We start from the raw sequence: 17,528 nt of genomic DNA on the forward strand, positions 1-17,528 counted from the left end.
CCCAAAAGCCTCAAAGGATAGAATGAATATTCATGAGAGGCTTTCCTCTGGGGCACGAAGAGAAGTTGAATTGCTCATCACATAGCAAATCTTCCCCCACTTCTCTGTGTCATTAATCTCCGCACCGTCCCGAACAATCTGGGCAGGCGCCCCCCACACCCTCTCACTGGATACGTCCCTCTCAATAGTATGTCCCCAGACCGCTACCCTCCTTGTCGCCCCAGCCCTCGTGGCCACCTCCACAGACACGTGGCTCAAGAGTGCGGTCCGTCATAGTCCGGGCGGCTCTGCACTGACTTCTGGGGTTCCCTGGGGACCCGAGGAGTTAGGGGCCCCACAGCACGCTTTCCCCGGGCCGTCACTGGAAGGGGAACAGTGTGGGCGAGACAGGCTTCCAGGACGTCCCCTTGACGGATGGACACCCTGTGCCTGGTGCCTCTGTCACCTGGGCCAGGGTCAGAAGGCCACACAGTGAGCGCTGTCACCATGTCCTGGACACCAGGTCTGACCTCGTGCAGGCACAGCAGGCTTGTCCACATGGAGCCACCACTCTCCTGGCTGAGCAGGAGGCTGGGGGCAGAAAGTATGAGGCGGATTGAGAGGAACCACCTGCCAGAGAAGGAGGAGAAATGGGAGAATAGGGGAAGACGGACATCCAGAAAAGCAGCTTCCAGAAGAGGAGTGTGGGAATGCTACCTGCAGGAAGCCGCTGCTTGGGCTGGGGGTGTCCACTGTCACTGTGGAAGGGCCGAGATGGAAGGAAGGAAGGAAGGAAGGAAGGAAGGAAGGGGTGGAAGGAGGGAGGGAAGGAGGTAGAGAAGGGAAGGGGGAGGGAGGGAGGAAGAAGGAAGGAAGGAAGGGAGGAAGGAAGGAAGGAAGGAAGGGAGGGGTGGAAGGAGGGAGGGAAGGAGGTAGAGAAGGGAAGGGGGAGGGAGGGAGGAAGAAGGAAGGAAGGAAGGGAGGAAGGAAGGGAGGAAGGAAGGAAGGGAGGAAGGAAGGGAGGGGTGGAAGGAGGGAGAGAAGGAGGTAGAGAAGGGAAGGGGGAGGGAGGGAGGAAGAAGGAAGGAAGGAAGGGAGGGAGGAAGGAAGGAAGGGAGGGAGGAAGGAAGGAAGGAAGGAAGGGGTGGAAGGAGGGAGGGAAGGAGGTAGAGAAGGGAAGGGGGAGGGAGGGAGGAAGAAGGAAGGAAGGGAGGGAGGAAGGAACGGAGGGAGGGAGGGAGGAAGGAGAAGAGAGGACGGTCTCCCCGAAGGAAGAGTCCGGAGGGTTTAATTTTAGGCGAGGGGATACCCTCACCATACACCAGGGATCTGTGTGTGTACGCATAAGTTACTCCTTATCTACATCCCAAAATTGTTTTGAGGGGAAATACGAGAAGGGCCCCATACAGAGAAAGGCTATAAACACGAGTGAACAAACAAAAAGAAAAGCAGTGAGGAAAAACACATTAAACACCTATGATGATATTTTGTCCCGGATCCTCAAAGTGTTCAGGGGCTTTGATCCAGCAACCCGGCTCTCGGACAATGTTTAATCGGGGGTATTTGAAGTTAATCCAAATGCTCCACGGTGAGAAAATGGGTAAGTGCCTGGTTCCACACAGACCGAGCGGAAGGCCACAGTCACCGCGAATATGCGTTAGAGTTCCTAGTAATGGGAAACGTGTTTGTTGCAGTGGGCGAGAAAAGGTTTTTAAAAAACCAGGCGTGCAGCATGATTTCAAATATCTGGAAGACACAGCCAGCGGGAAGGAGGAACCACGTGAGGCTCCCCTGCGGTTGGTGGCCTTGGTGGCCTGGCTGCAGGGCGGGGGGGAGGGGCTCCTGGGAAGGAGGGGGCGGGGCTGCCTTGGGGAAGGGCACCTGTTTCGGGTTCCCCCCTGGAAGGATGACGCTTGCCCAGAAGGAGGGCGGCTCTGGAGTCTGACGGGTCGGGGGGAGCAGAGGGCCCCGCGGGAGGGCCTGCACGCGTGCTGCCTGGACACCGATGGTCCCCAGAAGGAGCCCCGTGAGGCCACCTCAGCGCTGGGCCCCGTGCCAGCTTTTGCCATCCCTGAGCCTGGGGCAGGGGGGACCCCCACGATATGCTCACATGCCCAGGTCCCTTTTGTAGAATTCGTAAAAGTTCTGCGGCCCTCCCCTCCACGCGCGATGGTGGGGGGTCAGATGTGTATTTTTCGGGTGCAACTAAGGAGGAGTTAAACTGGAAATCATGAGCTTAACGAGGGATATTTGTGGGTTTACAGCTAGCATCTGTCCTGGTGCAGGGATGGCTTTGTGGAAGCGTACCTTCCCGGGTGACGACCGCACAGGCACGGGGACACCGAGGTGCTGGCATTCTGGACCACATGAACGTGGCTCGTGGCACCCAGCACTGGCAGCATCTGCATAGCGGAGGAGGAAGCAGGGGTGGAAATGTAGAGACCGAAGCTGGCCGGGGACGGGGGTGTGGGTGGCGGGAATCCCCAACTGTCATCTGGGGAGAACTCCAGGAGGAGAATCTGCTTCCAGGGACCTGGAGAAAAAGGAAGTGCTCTCTGGTCAGGTTATACTCAGTGACTGGGTATGTACAAGAAGATTGTGTATATAAATGTGCCATAGATAGAGATTCTCTGTGGATAGACAGACCGACAGGCAGGCTTTATTGACTCTGTACGTATACTGTTTCATATAATTCAGTAAAATAATTATGTGTACAGTAGGTCTACACAAACCTATGCATGTATAGAGAAGCATATGTAATTAGTCTGGACTAAAATAACATGAAATCTAATTTATCAAACTTCCTATTCTATAGGCACAAATTAGCAGGACTACAGGGGCGCCTGGGTGGCTCTGTTGGTTAAACATCTGACTTCAGCTCAGGTCATGATCTCATGGTTCGTGAGTTCGAGCCCCTCATCGAGTTCTGGGCTCACGATGTGGAGCCTACTTGGGATTCCCTCTCTCTCTCTCTCTCTCTCTCTCTCTCTCTCCCCCTCCTACATCTCTGTCTCTGGTCTGGCGCTAACTGTCTAGGGTTAGTGTGGACACCACACTGTCCTCAGCAAGACTGTCCTCACTTCAGGGACCAGCTGCAAGTTCCGGGGTCCCCAGTCCCCCTGCACTTCCAACCAAACTGGCTACAAATCTGAGTGTTTCCTTACCTTTTCTGTTTCAGTAATTCACTAGAATGACTCAGAACTCAAGAAGGTGCCGTGCTTTTGATTCAGTCTTGTTATAAAGGACACCAATCAGGACAAGCCTCACAAAAAGAGGTCTAGCGGGGACCCTGGGTGGCTACGTCGGTTAAACGTCCGACTTCAGCTCAGGTCGTGGTCTCACGGTCTGTGAGTTTAAGCCCCACGTCGGGCTCTATGCTGACAGCTCCGAGCCTGGAGCCTGCTTTGGATTCTCTCTCCCTGCCCCTCACCCACTCACACTCTGCCTCTGTCTCTCAAAAATGAATAAATATTAAAAAAAAAAATTAAAAATAGAGAGGTCTGGCAAGGTCCCAAACATGGAGCTCACCCCCTGGAATCAGGACAGACCAGCTTCCTGCCTGTGATGAGTTCACCAACAAAGATACTCACCTGACCCAGGTAGCCAGAGTTTTTACTGGGGTTTCATCACACGGGCATGTGTGGTTGAATCCTTGGTCATACACCTGAACCCCGTCTCCGGCGCCCCTCCTTTCCCACGTATCGGGGGGTAGCTGGTAGCCCCCGCCCTGTAATCACAGTTGGTCTTTCCAGCATGGCCGCGAGTCACCTGACTAGCACGAGCTCAGATGTAGTCCCAGGGCCTACCATGAATAACGAAGATGTCCACGCTTACCTCTCAGGAAACCCGAAGCGTTTGAAGCTTCCTCCCCACGCTCAGAGATAAAGAGCAGACACGTTATTTATTATGGACAGTTATTCCAAATGCAGTGGACATTGATTTCTTGTTCACTGTCATTTCTAGCGAATCACGAATTATTATACGCTTGATTCTCTCTAAAACTACGAAATAAGTTTTGCACGGCACCTGCGTTCTCCACGTATTAACAGTGATAATCCCGGTCGCTGGGAGAGCACAGACCCCATAAGGCAGTAGGAGGAGAGAAAACTACACCTCTTCATGCAGATGAACATAAAGAAATTGACACATTTGAGTAAAACACAAATGCAGTGTATCCGATACAGAAAATCCTGTTTCCGAACATGTATTTTTCAGCCTAAAGATAGTAATTTCCCCCAAATTGTCTAAGTCAGCACGTGGGGACGTAGCATCACAACCACGGGGGAGTGAGATTGTGTTCTCGTGGATCAGCGGCGGGATGGCGAGTCCCGCGGCCGCTGTCGCTGTCTGTGCTCAACGTGACCACGTGACAAGAAATGCAAAGGAGGGAAGAATTTGTACTGGAAGTGCACAATTTGCCCCCAGAATTACTGCAGGGTAGAATCTGACTTTTGTTGGGACGGACAGTTGGCCCGAAGAAATCCTATAACACGGAGGCTCCTCCGGCAAGGTGGGAAATTTCAAACCCATGGGCGCCTCCGTGGCTCTGCTGGTTGAGCGTCCGACTCTTGATTTCGGTTCAGGACATGATCCCAGGGTCGCGGGATCGAGCTCCACATCAGGCTCTGCACTGAGTGTGGAGCCTGCTTGGGATTCTCTCCCTCTCCCTCTGCCGTTCCGTAGCTCACACACATGTGCTCACTCTCTCCTCTGCTGCCCCCACTCTCTCTCTCTCTCTCTCTCTCTCTCTCTCTCTCAAAATAAATAAATAAACAAATAAATTGCAAACTTTATGACCCTTGACGATTATGATTTACGTGTAGAATGCCTGAAATGCTCCAGAACCTCCTTGATTTTTGTCCTAGGCTTCTCCTAGACCATCTCCAGGATGGAGCACTGGGTTTTCAGCTTCCGGGACACAGCCCCCTCTATTTACAACTTCTGCTTGTGAGAGAATATAAATAAGTTCTTTTCCTGAAGCTCCAGTTGACGTGAGTTCTAGTTTAGAGGAAGTTTGTCCTGATGGACAAACATCATTCGAAAGAGGAAAACGGGAGCCCCTTGCCTTTATGACCAGCGGCAGGAATTAAAGAAAACAACTTTGCTGTTACTGGTGCTTCCCTCTTATGTTTCTTTGGATGTAATTGAGGAAAGCAACAAAAACAACAACAAAAACAAACCACACAAACACAACAAAATCAGAGTGTCTGTCGGATTTACTTTTGTCCCTGAGTGTGACAGGATCCGAAGGCAGGGGGCTGTTTGTCAAGGCTGTTGACAACTGAGGCAGGAAGTAGCTTGTCAGTCTGGGCACCTGCATAAATACACTGGATGGTACCGTCCTTTCAGAGGACAGTAGCTCTTTTCAAAAAGACTGTGATTTAAATAAAGTTCAAGTTGGCCCCAAGGCAAAAATCTGGCTTGGAAACACCCTGGGAGGCTGCCCAGCTCAGGCCAGGGGAAGCTGTCAGGTGAACTTGGGAACAATGGTGGACCCTGGGTCCTGGAGAGAAGGGCTCTGCAGATGGGAGCCGAAGAAGGGAAAGGCTGCGTCCCTGTGTCCAGAAGCAAAGCCATCTGGCGGGACGCACCCAGGCAGGCTGCCCCTCGTCACGCGGCCGGCGGAACCTTCTGGCGTCGTGTCAGGCAGCTAGCTGCACCTGCGCCTCGTGATGTCCGCTTCTGCCGTCACAGAATCCGTGTGCTTTTGTGCTCTGTGTCTTCTGCTTCGTTCTTAAACTTGAAAGGACGTACGTGTCTTTGAAATTGTGAAAACTTTCTTTTCAAAGAGTCACTTTGACCGGAGGAAGATCTCAGAGTTCAACACACAGAGAAGACGCCTCCTGCATCCGGCCCCGCATCTGGCTCTGCTGCTTTCGGTGGAAAAACTCCTCCAACCATCATGTTTCCTCCCATTCCTGATGATACGTAAGCACAGTCAGTAATCTGGAAAGTGTCTCACGTATGACCGTGGAATTTATCAAATTCATAAGAGATCGTCTGGAATTACTGCCTTTCAAAAGATTTCTGTCAAGATACGGAAGTAGGGTATGCGATTTTTCTCATCAGAAATCCTTTGCTTCTGGGGCATCTGGGTGGCTCAGTCGGTGATGCGTCCGACTTCGGCTCAGGTCATGATCTCGCGGTCCGTGAGTTCGAGCCCCGCGTCGGGCTCTGTGTTGACAGCTCAGAGCCTGGAGCCTGTTTCAGATTCTGTGTCTCCCTCTCTCTGACCCTCCCCTGTTCATGCTCTGTCTCTCTCTGTCTCAAAAATAAATAAACTTTAAAAAAAATTAAAAAAAAAAAAAGAAATCCTTTGCTTCTTAGGGAATCCGTTCTTCCTCGTGCACGTGGCTCTGGGGGACAAAAGGAAGAGTCGGCTCTGAGAAGCTGTGATTCGTGGCTTGGCTCCGTCGGTGGATTTTGAGCTGTGAGATCAAAAGCCTTCCCGTCACTGTGTTGACTGCGGCTGCGAATCTTCCACGGAGGAGAGGCTCGTCCTGCTTCAGAAACTTCAGGGCTGCCTCTCACGTGTTCCTGCAGGCAGAAATCAGGTGGAAAGTTCTTTCTATGTCTCTTTAAAAAGGAATCTGAGGCCTCTTCTGGCAAGATGGAGGGGCCATACTCTTTCCCCTTATGTACCCTCTCAACGCAGCTAAACACCCAGGCATTATTTACATGCAGACCCAACAGATCTCTGCCAGGAAAGACAGGAAGCTGGACTGGCCAGGCACCCGGGGACCTAGGAGACAACTAGCGGGTTGTCTCTGGGTTTCTCTTTGCCTCTCACACCCCACCTGGGAACTGAAGAAGCCGGCAGCCCACCCAGGACCCGAAGCCAGGTGGGGAGCCTAGACTCCCGCCCTCGCCTGGCTGCAGCGAGGCTCCTGGGCTCCCTCTCCCAGGTGTGTCCCAGAAGGCCAAGTTGGGAGCCACACTTGCACCTCACGAGGCTGTCCCCAAGCCTGTCCCTCCCCATGTGGTCAGCAGAGGCACCACTCTGGGTGCTAACAAGATGTCCTTCATAGCCCCTCTTCGCTGGGGTGAGGTGGGGGTGGGGGGGACTTTGACCACCCTCCAGAGGTAACAAAGCCGCCCCCACCAGGTGCCATCAGTGGAGGTCACCTGCGGAGCAGTAACGGGGATTCCTACCACTCCTGGCCACAGAGGGACCCAGTAGGAGACAGAACCTCCACCCTCCCCCAGGCTTCGGTAAGGTCCCCGCCTTGTGCATCGATGGAGCCCAGTGGGAAAATGGACTTCTGTCCCCGCCTATTAGTGATGTCAGCGGAAACCAGCTGAAACAGAAGAAGACTGAAATAGTTTCTAGAATCTCAAAACGTAATACCTCAAGGGCCAGGTTCCAATAGAGGATCACTCATCATACCAAGAACGTCTCAAACTGAATTAAAACAAAATCAATAGATGCGATTATGAACACTCCTCAAGCAAATAGGAAAATAGAAAGTTTTAGCAAAGAAACGGATGATTTTGAGAAGAAACAAAGGGAAGGTTTAGGACTGAAAAATACCATGACAAAATGACGCCCTCGGCAGCAGAACGGAGGGGGGCAGAGGGAAGAATCGGATTGTACCTAGAAGGTTCTGTGCCACGTGAATGCGGCACAGTGCGTCATCTAAAGTGAACAATGGAGAGAAAATAGACTAGAAACAGTGCGCGGAGGCTCAGGGACCCACAGGACAATAACGAAGCTTAAACATCCGTGTCAACAGCTTCCTGAGGTGACAATGTGGGGTGAGCTGGAAAGGTGCTCAAAGAAAACAGGGCTGAGATGTCCCAAATTGGTCAAAAGACAAAAGTATAGATTTAAAAAGCGATCTCAAATGGGATAAACTCCAAGAAATCCACACCAAGATGCATCATTGTCAGACCCTGCAAAACGAGAGACAAAGACAGTTATTTTAAAGGCAGGAAGGTGAGCGGACGTTTTACGAGTGGGGGTAACGACTGGGATGCACAGGCTTTTCCTTAGGGGTCACAGGGGTCACAGGAGGTGGGTCTTCAGTTTTCCCATCCCGACGGGAAACAGCAGCCAATCCAGAATCTGCTATTGGCAAAAATCTCCCTGGGACGTGAAGGGAACGAGGTCTTGTCCGTCCCAGGTGATGGGACACGGAGCGAAGGTGTCACCTCTACAGAATGTCTGAAGAGAGCAGTAAGAGAAGAGTGTGGGGAAAGGAGCTGGAACAGACGGGGAAAAGTACCAGCACAGACAGTAGACTGTTTTCTGGTTTCTTTATTAAAAAAAAAAAAAAAAAAAAGAACTAAATATGTAGCTCCCAGGTGACCCAGCAATTTTACTCAGGGACGTTTATCGCAGAGAAATGAGGACTTCGGTTCACACCAAGATCTGCACCCGCACATTCGTGGGGGTTTTGCTCATCACGGGCCCAAATTGGAAGCAGCCCGATGTGCCCAGGTGGGCAAATGAGCGGACGGCCGTGGTCCTCCCCCCTCCCACCTGTACCACGGGGCACCGATGGCAGTGAGCAGGAGTGAGCTGCTGTGACACACAGTGACCTGTATGAGTCTCCAGAAAATCGTGCTGAGTGGAAAAAAAAAAAAAAAAGCCAATCCTCAAAGGGCACACGCTGTCCCCTTCAAATTCTGGACGGGGGGTTTGCAGGGGCTCGGGGGGAATGGGCACGCGGGGGAGCCGGGGGTTAGGAGGGTGTCGCGTGAGCTGTGTGATGCCGGGACCGCTCTCTGTCTCAGCTCTGTCGATACTGATGTCAGTTATCATTGTCGGGAGAAACAGGCCCTGTGTGCGTGGGATCTACAACTGTCTCAAAACACAAAGTTCACCCGAGAACAGGGGGGTCTGTGGGAGCCTGGGATTCCGCCCAGCACCTCCCCTGTGCGTTTCTGAGACTTTGGTCCTCGGCCGTGCGCTGGCGAGGGAAGTGTTCTCAGCGGCAACCTCGCCCGTGGGACCCACACTGAACTCCAGGAGCGCTCTGGCTCTTCGGCAAAAACAGACTCTCCTGGAAAACCAAATTCTGGAAGCTCCACGTGTATTGCAAATGGCAGTTTCGAAGAGCAGCGTTTTCGGGACTTACTGCTGCAAGATGCAAGGCAGCAAGGACACCAACGATGACAGGCGTCGTGCTGTCTGCCCCCCCACCCCCCACTGGAGCCCAGTCCGGGGCGGGGGGGGGGGGCCCATCCACGCCTCCTGCCGTGCACGGCTGACGTCACTTTCTGGTGCTACGGGCCCAGCTGAGATTTGTGTCGATTATTTGACAAGAATCGGAAGCCAAATTGTGCGCGAGCGAACGACAGCTGCAGGCTCTTTCCTGAGACACCGGGTCCCCTGTCTCTGTTTAAGGTGGCAGGGTCCGATGCAGCGAAGCACAGGGACACGCACGCGAGCTGTTCTGGGCGCCAGGAGGTACATCAGGCTTTCGTCAGGGTCTCCGAGGCCCAGGCTGCACGACGTCAGCAAAGGGCCGCTGAACTCCGGGACTCCTTCAACTTCTATTCCCAAATTTCCAAAGGGGAATTCTCTGTGGAGCATTCATGGCAGGCCTGCCCGAGTACGACGCGCTTGAGAAGAGAAGGACAGCAAGGTGCCGCCGTCCCCGGAGAGCAGGAGCTCCGTGTCGGGCTTGAGGCACGTTCGCGCACAGAGGCCCAGGTGTCCCCATTCACGGCGTCCCTCAGGCGCTGCCCTGCGTCCCCAGCATGCGTGCTGGCCCGCGCTCGGCTCTCCAGGACACGGGCAGCAGCCTCGGTTTAAACGGCCCGGCTACCAAAAGACCAGAGGCGGAAAGCCTCCTCCCTGGGTGAGCGAGGAGGCCCTTGGCTTCCTCGGCTGTGAGAAGAGGGGGGAAGGAGCCATCGCCCCGGGCTCCAGGCGCCCAGGCGCTGAGACCACGCGTTCCTGGATGTGCGGGGAGCACCCCCTGCTCCTCAGGCGGGACCCCGTCTCGGCTGTCGGAGCAGACCAGGTGGCCGCGTGTGGATGACGGGCTCTCGAGGACGCCCCGGGCCAACGTCGGGCTCGGCTGTAGGAGATGCGCTTCCTGAGCGCCTGGACTGTAAAAAGCAGGAGAAAGCAGCTCAGCGTGTTCAGCAAGGCCACGTGTTCCGCCAAACAGCGGCAAAGGGTCGTGTTCTCGCGGGGAGAACACGGGGTGGGGGGGGGCCCAGGACCGTACCCCGCCCCCTCCGTGTCTCCGGGATGCTTTCACCGGGAGCCCCTCGGGAGCCCTGCCCGTCTGCACCGGGAGCTGTGCCATCAGGGACCCGCCACAGAGCTGCAGGACAGCTTGCTCTCAGGCAGGGGTTCGGGGGGAGTCGGCCTCGGGCCCAGACGGAGCCAGCGAGGAGGCACAGGCTGGGCTGAAGGAAGGTGGCTGCAGGGGAGCGGAGGCCCCAGGGGCTTGACTTCAGCCACCGAGCCCCTCCTTCCCCCACCCCCACTGACCCCAGGCACTCGGAGTGCCTCTCCTCCCCCTCCCCTTTCTGAGCTCTCTGCTCCCACACATGGCACTGCCCGAAGCAGTCCATTTATGTGCCCACACTGCTTCCTCTGCCTGGAGCTCCTACTTCCTGTGCACCGGAAAACTCCTATGTGTACCTCAAGACCCAGCGCAAACATGGTCTTACTTTAAAAGTTTTTCCAGATTTCCTCGGTGCCTGCCCGTGTCTCCACCAAGTCCAGGGCACTGGGCTCACACCCTCGCTGCCACAAAGAGCATTCGTAAACACAAATATCCGTGAGCAACCTGACCTTCGCTGGATTCAGAGGGCCTCCAGGGGAGGGCCTCCAGGGGAGGGTCTCCAGGGGAGGGCCTCCAGGGGAGGGTCTCCAGGGGAGGGCCTCCAGCAGCTGGGGTCTGGCCCCCACAAGGAAGGTCTTGGGGTGTTCTACAAGGGAAGGAGGAAGGAAGGGAGTGTGGCTGGAGGCCACTTTCGCATCCCTGGGGCCAAACACAGAGTGGCTGTAGGCAGCCCAGACGATGGCCCCAGGCCTGGGGACATGACCGATGCTTTGGCAGCTGGAGGCATCCCGTGGAGAATGCAAACCACTTCCTGCCTCTCAGAGCCATCATGTGGGTCACAGCCGGGCAAAGTCCCCACCTGTGGCTGGTCCCCTCCCTCTACTGAGGGCCCCGGGGTGGCTGAGATGGGAGGGAATGGGGAGCACAGATGGCAGTCTGTGCTGAAGGGGTCCAGAAGCAGGGGTGGAGCCCTGGGGGTCAGCGTCTGACCTTCTGGAGAGAAAGCTGGATGAGTACCCCCCCACCCCTCGCTCCCCCAGGCCCCAGACTTCCTGCGGAGCCTGCTGGGCCGGCTTCAGCTACGACAAGGGTGCCCTTTCAGAGGCCAGCGCCCAGAACCTCTGTCCCAGAAGAAGGGGCCTCCAGACCCGTGGACCCACCTCCCTTGTAAGTCTGGGCGGAGCTTCGGGCATCCCTTGACCCGACTTGGGTGTTGTGCGTAGGAGTCAACGGGCAGCTTCGGTTTTGTTCCCAGAACAGGCCAGAGCGGTCTCATTTTGTTCTCCTGGAGTCACAAGCCACCCTCTGGCGCCCCACACTTCAGGGGTTGCAAAACTCCTCCCATCCGTGACCTAAGTTAATCTTCCTGTTAATTCTACCCACCGCACAGGCAGAGAGGGGGCGGAGGGGGGGGGGGCTCTCGGCTGCTACCCCAGCCTTACAATCGGCAGCCCGGATCTGGATCCGGGCAGCGCTGGTCGTGGCTGGGACTACTCTCCTCGCAGAGCGTGGGGCTCTCCCTCCTCCCGACGTGCCCAGGCGCTGGCAGGGGGGGGGGGGCCTCTCTGGAAGGCACAGCGTGAACCCCAGAGCATCAGGGGTGGGAGCCCCTTGGTGGGACAGGACCCCGTCTCTCCATCCCTCCAGAACTGTCCCTTGTGAGATTCCAGGAGCTGTGACTGCCCAGTGGCTGAAAACACTTAATTTCACAGGAGAAAAATGAAAAACCCAAAATTGTGTTTCAATCATACACATAAAATAAACGGAATAACAATGAACCAAGAAAGGGGAAAAACAGCCCAGAAAATTAAGATCTATAAATGTGTAATGATGTATGATGAGATGCTCCTTTAGTCAATAGGGAGCAGAATGGAAATATTTGGTTTGGGCGGCTGATGAAGGCCGCAGCTCTGGAGGAGCGGATTTTAGGGTGAATTTGGGGTTTCGAAAACTCCAGTGCGCTAGCTGGCTCAGCTGTGGAACCCCGTCCTGCTCTTTATGAGAGGCTCGCGTTGGCTTCCTCTGTCGTATTATTTTTGGAACGTGATATATACTCGTGAGAAAGGACAAAGACGAGGCCTCCAGGGGTAAAGCACGGTTACCTCCACTTGTGTTTTCTTCTAGTCTTATGCACATATATTTACATAATTGAGATTATACCGTGTGTGCAAGTTTATCTCCTGATTTTTTCACTTAATATTCTGCAGTAAAAAGTTTTACGAGGCGTTGACAATTTTCAAGAATTATTTTAGTGGTTATGTAATTATCTGTTGCGGGATCTAGCACACTTTAATTATTCCCCTATTGTGGGACAGATGATTTTTACATTTTTTCACTGTTGTGGATAATATTGCGATGAGCACCTTTGTGAGGAACTCTTTCATGGTCACTAAAACTGCTTCTTGAGAACAGATATTAAGGCCAGGCGTCACCAAGTCAAATTATGTAGGTCAAGGACTCAGTGCCGATGAATCCCGAGGTAACAGAAGCAAAGTGCCTGCACTCTTCCCTGAGGGGCGATCACTATCTCATTATTTGTAAACTTTTCTAATTTAGTAAGTAACAAATATCTCACTACTGGGCTGAATTGTGTCTCCCTAATTCTCCAGCACATTTAAATCATTTTTATGTTTTTTTATCAATAACCCCCTTGTAAATAATTGACGCACTTCCTGCCAACACTTTTCAGTTAAGGAAAATGAAACACTTCTAATTTATTAATTGCTCGTTAGTTTTTAATTTTTTTAACGTTTTTATTCATTTTTGAGAGACAGAGCATGAGTGGGGAAGGGGCAGAGAGAGGGAGACACAGAATCGGAAGCAGGCTCCAGGCTCCGAGCCGTCAGCCCAGAGCCCGATGCGGGACTTGAACTCACAAACCGTGAGATCGTGACCTGAGCCGAGGTCGGATGCTCCACCGACTGAGCCACCCAGATGCCCCTAATGGCTCATTAGTTTTTGACTCTCAGAAAACTGACCGTTTGGCATTTTTGTAGAAGATTCTCCTCCCTAAGTCCTGCCCCTGGGATTGCAAATCATTTCATATGCTTTTCAAGTAATGTTTCAAATATTCATCTCATCAATAATCCTCTTGTGTGTGTTTTTTTTATTGTTTACATACTTCACAACCCAACACACATCTGACAAAACCTTCCTACCCATCCAGATCTCAAATAACCTCCTAACGTTCCTTCTCTTCCCTGCTCTGGGCTGCGCTTCAACATTCAGCCCGGTGTGGCTTTTATGTGGCACAACCACGTGGTGTAAGAACCCAACCCCTCTCCCCCAACCGCCCCCTCGGCTTTTTTTTTTTTACAAAATAAGAACCCCCTTGACAGAGCATGTTGAGGAACACATCCCTTCCTGACGGGTGGGTGGTTCCCACTGCGTCTGAAGCCCCGGGGGCCGGTCTTACCTGTCCCACCGACCTCCCAATTCTTCCCAAAGCATCGCACCCCTCCGGGGACTACAGGGTTAGGACATCTTAAGGTCTAAATAGGCCCGGCAGTTCTCGCCTTCTGATTGTATCCTGACTCATGTTCTCTAGTAGCCAGCTCTAAGTAACTGTCCCAGGGGGAACGAGAAATGAGTGTTGCCCCTCCCCTCGCCTGGAGTGCACTCTCACGGCGACCTGACCGCACGGGAGCGGGTGCTGGGGACAGGGGGATGTCCAAGGCCTCCTTGTCCAGCTCTTAACGCACTCCCCACTTCAGGGCCGCCTGCCAGGCCCCCTCTGCCCCTGGCCCTGCAGGCACCGTACCCGTGGAAGCTCTTCCGGGGACCCGGGGCCGCTCTCCTCCCCTGGGGGTCCCCCACCCTCTGCACGTGAGCCCTTGAGTGCCACCGGGAGCATTGATAACGCCTCCCCAAGGATATCAGAGGCTCGGGAACCAGGTTTAAGAAGCACAGTTCACAGGACACGGTCCCTCCAGGCATGTGATCTCGGCCGCTGGGCGGTGCCCTCGCTTCTTGGACCTCAGGTTGCGGGTCCCCGAGGGCGCCTCCCGAGGCCCGGAGTCATACTTAGAGCACCTCTCTTCACGCGGACCGTGCCTGGCGTGAGTCTGGACAGGGGGAGGGGGAGGCCCTGATGCAGGAAACAGTAAGACTGAGCAGCCACACGCAGAAGGAGCGGCTACGGAACCCTGAAGTGTGGATTTCCACCGGGAAACCCGGACACCCTTGTAGGAAATCCCGCCTTCCAGTCGCGGCACTAACACGGTGACGTCAATGCTCAGGACCAGCGGTGGTTGATTTAAAAAACGGGAAAGAGACTGTGTACTCCACATGCGTCCTTAAGTCGGTTCGCAAGAGGGGACTTCGGGCTTGACCAGTGCTGATTCCATGAAGAAATGTTGTCGAGAGCTTTGCGTGCAAACATTCTGAGGGCAAACGCAAGAGTCAGGGCGATTCTCTGCGCTCCCGTGTCGGCAACTCAGAGCACGGCACGCGCACCGTTACTCCAGCAGGCGGACTGTGACGCCGGCTGGGCCCGTAATCTCCAGGTCTGGTGTGGGACGCGTGCTCGACGGATGCTGGGTGAAGGAGCAGAAGGCAGGCGTTGTTCTAGAATTCAGATCTCCACTGTGTACGGACGAGCCTCGCGCGTCATCCGCCGGGTCCCCAGAAGCGGGGGTGGGGGTTGCTATTCCACAGACGTTCGTGATGGAGGAGCCAACCTCCGCTCCGCGAGACCCCCCCGGGACCCCCGGGACCGCTCGGCAGCCTCTGCCCCCACCTGGAGCACCTCTGGCAGCCGATGGGCTCCGCGGGCGTCCTCACCAGGAAGAGGCGCCCTGGGTTGTGGGGAATCTCTCCCCCGATGACACCCAGCCGGGGGCTGTGTGGGGTCCCCAGCATTGAGAACCCCACCTCTGAGTCTCTATAGAGCCTCTGGGCCAAGCGCGAGGCCCCCCCACGCCGAAGCGCTGACAGGTGGCCGCCCTGGGGGTCCCGCCCCTTCTGCCCAAGCCACAGTGGCTGAGGCTGTGCTGGCACAGCGGGGACAGTGCCCTCTCTCCAGGTTTCGACGGACAGGGTGGGGGTGGTCGGCCACGGAGCTCCCCGGGAAGCTCCCAGACCCGGAACAGCAGGTGCAGGGCGAGCGGCGCCGCGGACAGTCTCTGGGCCATCTCCTGCCCCTTCCTGCCACATTCACCGCTGCAAGAACAGTGGGGTCCAAGACGGAAGGAGAGCCCTCCGTAAGACAAGCCCAGCGTGCAGCGCTCGACCTGGGAATTAACAGCACAGCTTTGTAAAGAACTGACCCTGACCCATCCGTGAATTCAGACGGCACTTAGACTCACTGGGCATAGCAGGTGTTCCTCTAACACCCGTCCCCGCAGCCGATGGGCGCACGGCACGGCGCACTCTCCCGGCGGAAGTTTCCACGGAAACTCAGCATCCTCGGGGACCACTTCCACCCGAGTGCGCCCACCTGCCACGGCGGGACCCAGGTGCGTGTGGGACACAGACAAGCTGCCGTCTCAATTCCTACCCCATCTTTTCCTCTTTCTGCCAGGTGGACCCAAGTCCCCCACGACCAGTTCATGATCGAAACAGCAACAACAAAAATGCTCACTTAAACAGGAATCAGTTAAACAGGAATATTCTGACAGGAGAAAGTATCCTTCAGTCCCACAGCCGAGCGCGGCCTGCGGAGAGCGCCTGGTGAGACAGGTGCGCCCCGTACCCTCACCTGCGGGGCAGCGAGTCAGACAGGAGAAGCCCGCAGAGGCCCAGGAAGGGACCCCTCCGTCTGCCATGGCGCACAGAATCCCCGCGAAGCCCATCGGAATCGAGGATGAAACTAAAGTCCCTAAAACTGAAGCTAAAACCAAAACTTAGAAAAGCAAACAGATTAAATAGTTGTGTGAAGTGTCAGGATATAAAATTAAAATAACGAATAGCCTTCACACAATGACTGAATAGAAAAGATAATGGATAAGAGAACACCGTTTACGCGGCAATAAAAAGAAAAAAATACATAAAAAATAAACTTAACAGAACTGTGAACTTATGGGAGAAAAACTGAAATGTCTCCTGAACAGTAGAATTAGACTTACCTACATAGAGAGTCACCCTCGTTCCCGGGTAAGACAATTCAAAATTATAAAGATGCCGTTTCCTCTGGCAAACGTATAAATTTCTGAGATACCAATAAAAATGCTAATTAGTTTTTTTTCTGAAGCCAAACAGGTAAATTCTCAACTTCATATGGAAACGAATGCAAGATATCTTAAAAAAAATATATCAAAAGCAGGGCAATGAAGGGAGACTTATTAGATCTGAAAAGTATGATAAAGCCTCTGTGATTAAAACAGTGTAATACTGGAACATGAATCAACACACCAATAGGAGAAAATAGAAATCCATAAAGAGACCCAATTACCTGAGGAAATTGAGCATGTGTTCACGGCAACACCTCTCAAATCCTGGGGGAAACAGAGGTGTTTTCAGAGGTGCGAGAGACCCGAGAGCCACGTGGGGGCCTGGACGGGTCCTCCCAGCACTCGCCGCAGCCCCCGGACGGGCCCCACGGTAAAAGTGGGTAATTGGAGAGTGAGGAGAAGGCAGGGTGAACTGCTTTTTAACCTGGAGGTGGGAGAAGCTTTTCTACGGGGAACTCAACATTTGGAAGCAATAAAATGCAATGGCCTCCTTTTTAGTCGTGTGGTAAAATCACCACAAATGAATCCAAGATACATCGCAAACTGCGAGAAAATATCTACAACTTTGCTCACCATGAAGGATAACGCAGTAAAACCTGCACAAGGTTCGGAACGTAGGAGGCAGAGCAGATGCCCCGCACGGGGACCGCGACACCCGAGGACTCCCAGTGACAGGGAGCTTCTCTCCGCCGACACCGGGGAGGACCCGCTTTACTTCTAAGTGAGAAAAACGAAGTGCAACAGGGTGTTCATAGTGTGCAATCACTCACTCTTTCGGAAAGAACCACAGGAAACATCAAGTGTGGAAATAAGGTGGAGGGGTAGGAACGATGAGACTTCTCTGCTTAATCGGGTTACGGCTTTAATTTTCAACGACATAAATACCTTACACATGCAAAAAAGTTAACTGAGAAAGGATGACCGGGGGGGGGGGGCATTAGGCACCTGGGTGGCTCTGTGGGTTGAGCTTCCGGCTCTTGATTTGGGCTCAGGTCATGATCTCGAGGTTCATGGGATCAAGCCCGGAGTTGGGCTCCATGCTGACAGCACAGAGCCTGCTTGGGATTCTCTCTCTCCCTCTCTGTCTGCCCCTCTCCCTGCACATGCTCACTTGCTTGCCCTTGCACTCTCT

Source organism: Panthera tigris, chromosome D2 (genome assembly GCF_018350195.1).
Source record: "Panthera tigris isolate Pti1 chromosome D2, P.tigris_Pti1_mat1.1, whole genome shotgun sequence".
NCBI classification, from domain to species: Eukaryota; Metazoa; Chordata; class Mammalia; order Carnivora; family Felidae; genus Panthera; species Panthera tigris.